Genomic DNA, 8,063 nt, shown 5'->3' on the forward strand with positions numbered 1-8,063 from the left:
GGCTGTACACTGGATTACAGGAGTGTATAGTGGACGGTATACTGAAATGTACACAGGGTTGTACCTGGGATATACACTTGACAGTACTCTCGACTGCACACAGGATGGGCAGTACACAGGATGTACACTGGAATGCACACTGCATTGTACACTGGGATGTACCCTTGGACAGCACACTAGGTGTGCATTAGACTGTATGCTAGGTGTGTCCAGATGTGTCCAACTGTGTTCCAGATGTTTTCAGATGTGTCCTGATGTACACTTGGAGTATACACCAGATGTGGTCCAGCTGTGTTCCATGTTCCAAATGTGCTGGAGCTGTGTACAAAGGTGCCCCAGATGTATCCGACTGTTCCCTAGATGTGCACTGGACTGCACACTATAGTGTACACTGGACTGTACACTATACTGTAAACTGGATTGTGAAGACATTGGAACAAGACCAGCATGGTGTTTCCTGGTATATCATGGACACATGTCCTTTGAAAAAAAAAAAAAAAAAAAATATATATATATATGCCAAGCTTTAAAGATTTCAGGATTTAGTTTCTTCTGACTTTTCCTTGAGGTCCAGGTAGACAACATCAGTCTGTTTTCAATTTCAAGATGCAAGGAAACTTTAAAGGTTAACTTGCTTTCATTTTGTTACAACCAAAAAGTGACTGATTCTAATTATATAATGTATACCTCAAAAACAAACAAACAAAAAAAAAACAAAAACTCAACAACTGAACATGGTATACAGATGCATGTATGTTTTTTACCCATAACTAATGTTTTACAAGGAGAAAGTTTAAATAGTTGTAAAGAAGTTTTCATAATGCAGTTCAAGGAACAATACTTCTGAATCCCTTGTGTTTCTATCAATTTTCTGACACAGGGCCCCAAAGTAAAGCCATTGGGAAGCAGATAATGTCAAAACTAATTAACAATAAAGATATGATTTCTATTCATCTACATGATCAACCAATGATTACCTTGTTAACAGCAATAAGAACAGTTTTTAATCTTACCATGAGAGGAACTGTTATTTAAGTGTTAATTTTATCTGGGTTGAGACAACAATTAGATATGTACAGGCTTGTCCACACAAAAACAAATATTCTTGTCTTTTAAACTGGTATTGGGAAGAACAGCGTTCCCAGCGGGAGGGAGATAATGCAAAGTGCTCTGTTCCTGGCTGTCCAGCACGAGTGCGGACCCATGGACAAAGGCACTGGCACCGGCCCCAAGAACGAGGAGAAGCGAGAGAAGATGAAGCGAACCCTATTAAAAGATTGGAAGAGCCGTTTGAGCTACTTCTTGCAAAATTCCTCCTCTCCTGGGAAGCCCAAAAAAATAAATAAATAAATAAATAAACTGGTATTGGACTTAAATCCTGTTTAACAATAATTAAAGTAAAAATAAAATTGAAGGACAAATGGTCTTTCCAAAATGATAGTAATAATGAGACTAGTTCAAGATGTAAAGTAGGAAGATCCTGAACTCACTTTCCCAAATGGACACACAAAAAAATATACAAATAATTTGAAATGATGTCCTTTGTAAAAATACAAAAATTAGGTAAGCAACACCTACACATTGGACAAACAAGAAAAAAAAATCAATAAAATGGGTGAGAGGGGCTGATATATAATCTTACCATAAACTCTACCTTCAACATGGCAACCAATAATCAGGAAATAATTCAAAATCCAGAGTTTCATCTTGATGGGTGAGGAATTAGAATCCCATATCAGACACTACAAATTTTAAAACTTGCACCTGAAAGACAAAGACTCCAACATTTAACCTTTAATGCCAACATGGTTTTCATCCACAATCCCCACAAGGCTAAACCAAACAAAAAAACAGTTGTGAAAGGAGTCTAGCATTGACTCAGCCATTCCCCTTAAAGATGGGAAAGTGGAACTTACCAAATCAGAATAGCAGAAAGAATTTTAAAAATCAAAAAGAGCTTAAGTGATTTAAGACATCAACTGAGGGAACATTTGCATTGTAGGGCTCCCAAAATTAGAAGATAGAAAGGGGCATAAACTTATTTCAAGAAACATTGGCTGACAACTTTCCTAACCTCAACAAAGTAATAGGCAACCAGCTTCAAGAACCCCAGAGAGTACAACAAACAAGATGACTCCAAAGACCCACAATAAAACATATCATATTAAAATGCAAAAATTAATAATAAGGAGAGAATCTTAAAAGCAGAAAGAGAAAAACATCTTGTTCTATACAAGGAAACTCCCAAAAAACTATCAGCAGATTTTTCAGCACAAACTTTACAGACCAGAAGGGCATGGCATTTTATTTTCAATGTACTGAAAGAGAAAAAGTTTTCCAACCAAGAATACTCTACCTAGCAAAGTTGCCATTCAGATGGAAGGAAAGACAAATAGTTTTCTGACAAACAGAAATTAAAGGAGTTCATCAAAACTAGACTGGCCTTAAAAGAAAAGATAAAAGGACTGCTTTAAGCTGGAACAAAATGGCACTAATGACTAACACAAAATGAATGAAAGTATGAATCTCCTGAAAAAGGTAAATAAATAGTAAGATTCAAAATAATTTATTGTAAAGTATTTGATAATCACTTATAATGCTACTTTTAAGGTTAAAAATAAAAGCAGTGAAAACAGCTATAAATACAATAATTGACTAAGTGAGAAAAAGAGATGTGGATTATGTTTCAAAAACATAAAATGTGGGAGAAAAAGTATAGAGTTTTAGAATGCTTTCATACTTAGTCTATCAACTTAAAATATCCTGTTATAAATGTATTGTTATAGGGGTTGGTCCTAAGATGGCAGAGGAATAGGACAGGGAGAACACTTTCTCCCCCACAAATACATCGAAAGAACATCTGAACACTGAGCAAATTCCACAAAACAACTTCTGAATGCTGGCAGAGGACATCAGGCACACAGAAAGGCAGCCCATTGTCTTTGGAAGGAGGTAGGACAAAATATAAAAGATAAAAATAGAGATAAAAGAGAGACAAAAGAGGTAGGGGCGGAGATCCGTCCCAGGAAAGGAGTCTTAAAAAAGAGAGAAGTTTCCAAACACCAGGAAACACTCTTACTGGTGGGTCTGTGGCGAGCCTTGGAATCTCAGAGGGCAACATAACTAGGAGGAAAAATGAATAAATAAATAAATAATTAAACCCCACAGATTATGTGCCTAATGGCAACTCCCAGCGGAGAAGCAGCTCAGATGCTCGCATCCGCCATTAGCAAGCGAGGACTGGACAGGGAGGCACCAGCTGCATTGCTTAGGGTAAGGACCGGGTCTGAATGCCCAGAGGGCAATCTGAGAGAACTAACTTGAGATAGCAACCCGGACTGTGGGATAGCTATCCCGCGAAAAGCTTCCCTCATAGCTCAGTTGGTAAAGAATCTGCCTACAATGCAGGAGACCCGGGTTCGATTTCTGGGTTGGGAAAATCCCCTGGAGAAGGAAATGACAACCCACTCCAGTATTCTTGCCTGGAAAGTCCCATGGACAGAGGAGCCTGGCAGGCTACAGTCCATGGGGTCACAAGAGTCCGACATGACTTAGCGACTAAACCACCACCAACACACTTCCAGGCCTGATCACAGAACAAAGGACTGAGCAGAGCTAGCTGGCTGCGGATTGGCCCATCCACCACTGGAGACAAGCAGGCAAGGGCAGCCAGAGCTGGAAGGGGGCAATTGCAGCCCCAGAGAGGCATCCTATACCAAACAGCAAGCAGGCTTCATTGCTAACCAAGACTTCCTGGGATTCTGGACAGTCAACATCTTCTGGGAGGGTCGCAGCCAGAGATCAGCTCCCTAGAAGAGACACACAGTACACCTGAGAAGGCACGCCTGTTGTACACCCAGAAAACTGAGTGGCTGGGACGGGGAGGTGATAAGACACAGCCTCCAACTGGGGGCTACTGCACTCACCAAGCACCTGGTCACCTGAGCTGCTCAGACCTGGAAAGGGCACAAAACACAGGCCCAACCAAGTCTGCACCATTGTGGAGTACCCAAGAATCTGAACCTGAGCAGCTTAGACCTGGGAAGTGCATGCCACCCAGGGCCCGCCTTAGACAGTTCCCAGCAGAGCAACCTAGAGCCTGAGCAGTGTAGACTGGGAAAGCACAGAGGTCAAGAGCGGGGGCAAACCCAGTGTGGCCGAGACCCTGTGAGCACTCCCCACACATGCCAGTGGTATTTGTTTGCAGTGTTCCTCCTTCCCCACAACACGACTGAACAAGTGAGCCTTAAAAAAGTGACCACCACTGCCCCCTTGCATTAGGGTGGAAATTAGACACTGAAGAGACCAGCAAACAGAAGAAGCTAAAATAAACAGAGGGAACTGCTTTGGAAATGACAGGTGCAATAGATTAAAACCCTGTAGTTAGCACCAACTACATAGGAAGGGGCCTATAGATCTTGAGAAGTATAAGCCGGATCAAGGAACTATCTGAAAATGAACTGACCCCACATTGTCCGCAACAGCTCCAGAGAAAGTCCTAGATGTAATTTTACTATTATAATATTTAAAATTCTTTTAATTTTTAAGTCCTCTATTACTCCTTTAATTTTCATTTTTATAACCTACTATTACCTTGTGAAAAAAAAGACCCTATTTTGAGAATCTAACCTCTACTCTAGATATTTAATCTTTGCTTTGTTGTTGTTGTTGTTATCAATTTTGTACCTTTAGGAACCCTATCTTCAGTACCCATTTTCACTTGGGAGTGAGATTACTGGCTTGTTTGCTCCCTCCCCCTTTTGACTCTCCTTTTTCTCCACCAGGTCGCCTATATCTCCTCCTTCCCCTTTCTCTTCTCTACCTAACTCTGTGAATCTCTTTGTGTGTTCTGGGCTTGGAGAACACTTAGGGACCTGATTATTGGCTGGATCTCTCTCTCTCCCTCCTTTTGATTCCCCCTTTTATCCTCCTGGCCACCTCTGTCTCCTTCCTCCCTCTTTTCTTCTCTGTGTAACTCCGTGAACATCTCTGCGGAATCCAGACTGTGGAGAGCACATAGAGAGGTAATTACTGGCTAGCTTGCTCTCTCCCCTTTTGATTCCCCCTCTTCTCCTCCTGGTCATCTCTATCTCCCTCCTCCCTCTTCCCTTCTCCATGTAACTCTGTGTACCTCTCCAGGTGTCCTTCACTGTGGAGAAACTTTTCATCATTAACCTAAATGTTTTATCATCAGTGCTGTATAGATGGAGAAGTCTTGAGGCTACTGTAAGAATAAGACTGAAAACCAGAGGCAGGAGGCTTAAGTCCAAATCCTGAGAACACTAGAGAACTCCTGACTCCAGGGAACATTAATCAATAGGAGCTCATCAAAAGCTTCCATACCTACACTGAAACCAAGCACCACCCAAGGGCCAACAAGTTCCAGAGCAATACATGCCACACAAATTCTCCAGCAACACGGGAACATAGCCCTGAGCTTCAATATACAGGCTTCCCAAAGTCACACCAAACGCACTGACATCTCAAAACTCACTACTGGACACTTCCTTGCACTCCAGAGAGAAGAAATCCAGCTCCACCCACCAGAACACTGACACAAGCTTCCCTAACCAGGAAACCTTGAAAAGCCACCCATCCAACCCCACCCACAGCAAACCTCCACAATAAAGAGAAACCACAAATTGCCAGAATACAGAAAGGCCACCTGAAACACAGCAATGTAAACAAGATGAAAAGGAGAGGAATACTCAGCAGGTAAAGGGACAGGATAATTGCCAGTAAAACCAAATGAAAGAGGAAGAGAGAGGGGATCTACCTAATAAAGAATGCTGAATAATGATAGTGAAAATGATCCAAAATCTTGAAAACAAAATGGAGTTACAGATAAATAGCCTGGAGACAAGGATTGAGAAGATGCAAGAAATGTTTAACAAGGACCTAGAAGAAATAAAAAAGAATCAATATATAATTAATAATGCAATAAATGAGATAAAAAACACTCTGGAGGGAACTAACAGTAGAATAACGGAGGCAGAATATAGGATAAGTGGGGTAGAAGATAGAATGGTAGAAATAAATGAAACAGAAAAGAAAAGAGAAAAAAAATTAAAAGAAATGAGGACAACCTCAGAGACCTCTGGGACAATGTTAAACACCCCAACATTCGAACCATAGGCATCCCAGAAGAAGATAGAAAGACCATGAGAAAATACTTGAGGAGATAATAGTTGAAAACTTCCCTAAAATGGGGAAGGAAATAGTCACCCAAGTTCAATAAACCCAGAGAGTCCCAAACAGAATAAACCCAAGGCAAAACACCTCAAGACACATATTAATCAAATTAACAAAGATCAAACACAAAGAACAAATATTAAAAGCAGCAAGGGAAAAACAACAAATAACATACAAGGGGATTCCCATAAGGATAACAGCTGATCTTTCAATAGAAACTCGTCAGGTCAGAAGGGAACAGCAGGACATACTTAAAGTGATGAAAGAAAATAACCTACAGCCCAGATTACTGTACCCAGCAAGGATCTCACTCAAATATGAAGGAGAAATCAAAAGCTTTACACACAAGCAAAAGCTGAGAGAATTCAGCAACACAAAACCAGCTCTCCAGCAAATGCTAAAGGATCTTCTCTAGACAGGAAACACAGAAAGGGTGTATAAACTCAAACCCAAAACAACAAAGTAAATGGCAATGGGATCATACTTATCAATAATTACCTTAAACTTAAATGGGTTGAATGCCCCAACCAAAGGACAAAAACTGGCTGCTGGCTGAATGGATACAAAAACAAGACCCCTATATTTCTTGTCTACAAGAGACCCACCTTGAAAGAGGGGACACATACAGACTGAAAGTGAAGGGCTGGAAAAAGATATTCCACGCAAATAGAGACCAAAAGAAAGCAGGAGTAGCAATACTCATATCAGATAAAATAGACTTTAAAAAAAAAGGCTGTGAAAATAGACAAAGAAGGACACTACATAATGATCAAAGGATCAATCCAAGAAGAAGATATAACAATTATAAATATATATGCACCCAACATAGCACCACAATATGTAAGACAAATGCTAACAAGTATGAAAGGGGAAATTAACAATAACACAATAATAGTGGGAGACTTTAATACTCCACTCACACCTATGGATAGATCAACTAAACAGAAAATTAACAAGGATATACAAACGTTAAATGCTACAATAGACCAATTAGACCTAATTGATATCTATAGGACATTTCACCCCAAAACAATTAATTTCACATTTTTCTCAAGTGCACATGGAACCTTCTCTAGGATAGATCACATCCTGGGCCATAAATCTAGCCTTGGTAAATTCAAAAAAACTGAAATCATTCCAAGCATCTTTTCTAACCACAATACAGTAAGATTAAATGTCAATTACAGGAGAAAAACTATTAAAAATGCCAACATATGGAGGCTGAACAACACCCTGCTGAATAACCAACAAATCACAGAAGAAATAAAAAAAGAAATCAAAATATGCATAGAAATGAATAAAATGAAAACATAACAACCCAAAACCTATGGGACACTGTAGAAGCAGTGCTAAGGGGGAGGTTCATAGCAATACAGGCTTACCTCAAGAAACAAGAAAAAAGTCAAATAAATAACCTAACTCTACACTTAAAGCAACTAGAAAAGGAAGAAATGAAGAACCCCAGGGTTAGTAGAAGGAAAGAAATCTTAAAAATCAGGGCAAAAATAAATGCAAAAGAAACAAAAGAGACCATAGCAAAAATCAACAAAGCCAAAAGCTGGTTCTTTGAGAAGATAAATAAAATTGGCAAACCATTAGCCAGACTCATCAAGAAACAAAGGGACAAAAATCAAATCAACAAATTTAGAAATGAAAGTGGAGATATCTCAACAGACAACACAGAAATACAAAGGATCATAACAGACTACTATCAGCAATTATATGCCAATAAAATGGACAACTTGGAAGAAATGGAAAAATTCTTAGAAAAGTACAACTTTCCAAAACTGAACCAGGAAGAAATAGAAAATCTTAACTGATCCATCACAAGCACAGAAATTGAAAAACTGTAATTAGAAAACTTCCAGAAA

This window comes from Bos grunniens, chromosome 21, assembly GCF_055505025.1.
Source record: "Bos grunniens cultivar Pamir isolate PY7600 chromosome 21, Bosgru_T2T1.0, whole genome shotgun sequence".
In the NCBI taxonomy this organism is placed as follows: domain Eukaryota; kingdom Metazoa; phylum Chordata; class Mammalia; order Artiodactyla; family Bovidae; genus Bos; species Bos grunniens.